Source organism: Mandrillus leucophaeus, unplaced genomic scaffold (genome assembly GCF_000951045.1).
Source record: "Mandrillus leucophaeus isolate KB7577 unplaced genomic scaffold, Mleu.le_1.0 Scaffold120, whole genome shotgun sequence".
NCBI lineage: Eukaryota > Metazoa > Chordata > Mammalia > Primates > Cercopithecidae > Mandrillus > Mandrillus leucophaeus.
In genome coordinates, this window is record NW_012100321.1 from 1,992,313 (window position 1) to 1,993,324 (window position 1,012).

The 1,012-nt window shown below is 45.9% G+C and overlaps 1 protein-coding gene across 1 annotated transcript in view; it reads right to left on the reverse strand.

Moving 5' to 3' along the window:
• BSPH1 (binder of sperm protein homolog 1) overlaps positions 1-1,012 on the reverse strand; it is a 17,324-nt gene that overhangs the window by 3,166 nt on the left and 13,146 nt on the right. The window lies entirely within an intron of this gene.

Here is a 1,012-nt window from a genome sequence, read left to right on the forward strand (position 1 = left end):
CTGTCAAAAAAAAAGAAAAAGAAAAGAAAAAGACAAGACACGCTGAATGTAGGGCCAGCTTACAAAGTGATTTTTTTTTTAAATCTTAATTTTTTATTTTTGAGACAGGATCTAGCTCTGTTGCCTAGGCTGGAGTGCAGTGGTACAATCATGGCTCACTGCAGCCTCAGACTCCTAGGCTCTCAAGTGATCCTCCTGCCTCAGGCTCCCAAGTAGCTGGGACTACAGGTGGATACCACCATGCCTGGCTAATATTTATATGTTTTGTAGAGACGAGGTTTTGCCATGTTGCCCAGACTGGTCTCGAACTCCTGGACTCCGGGAATCCATCCATCTTGGCAAAGTGCTGGGATGACAGGCATGAGCCACTGCGCCCGGCCGGACAAAGGGAATTGACTTTTAAATGTCCATCTCGATGATCTGCACTGTGCTTCTCATACATCCCTCCATATCTGCATGTATTAGGTTGCAGCAAAAGTAATTGCGGTTTTTGCCACTAAAAGTAATGACAGTTAGCTGGTCTCACTAACTGCCTTTCCTGTGTGTGGTGGAAGATACAAGTGAATATCAAAGGAAGCCTTAATTCAACCCAGGGCTGGAAGCAGACTGGAGTTGCTGGTTTCCTTTTCGTGGAAGTCCTCTAGCAACTGCACACCTGATTTCCCTAAGCTAAAACTCTGGAGTCCTTTTTTCTTTTTCTTTTTAGAGACAGGAGAGGAATGGAGATGAGGTAATTATGGGCACATGGAGAAGTCATGATGACAAAGTGGACAAGCATTTTGTTCTAATCTTTTTTTTTTTTTCTTTTGAGACCGAGTCCTACTCTGTTGCCCAGGCTGTAGTGCGGTGATGCGATCTCAGCTCACTGCAAGCTCTGCCTCCCGGGTTCATGCCATTCTCCTGCCTCAACCTCCCGAGTAGCTGGGACTACAGGCGCCTGCCACCACATCCGGCTAATTTTTTGTATTTTTAGTAGAGACGGGGTTTCACCGTGTTAGCCAGGATGGTCTTG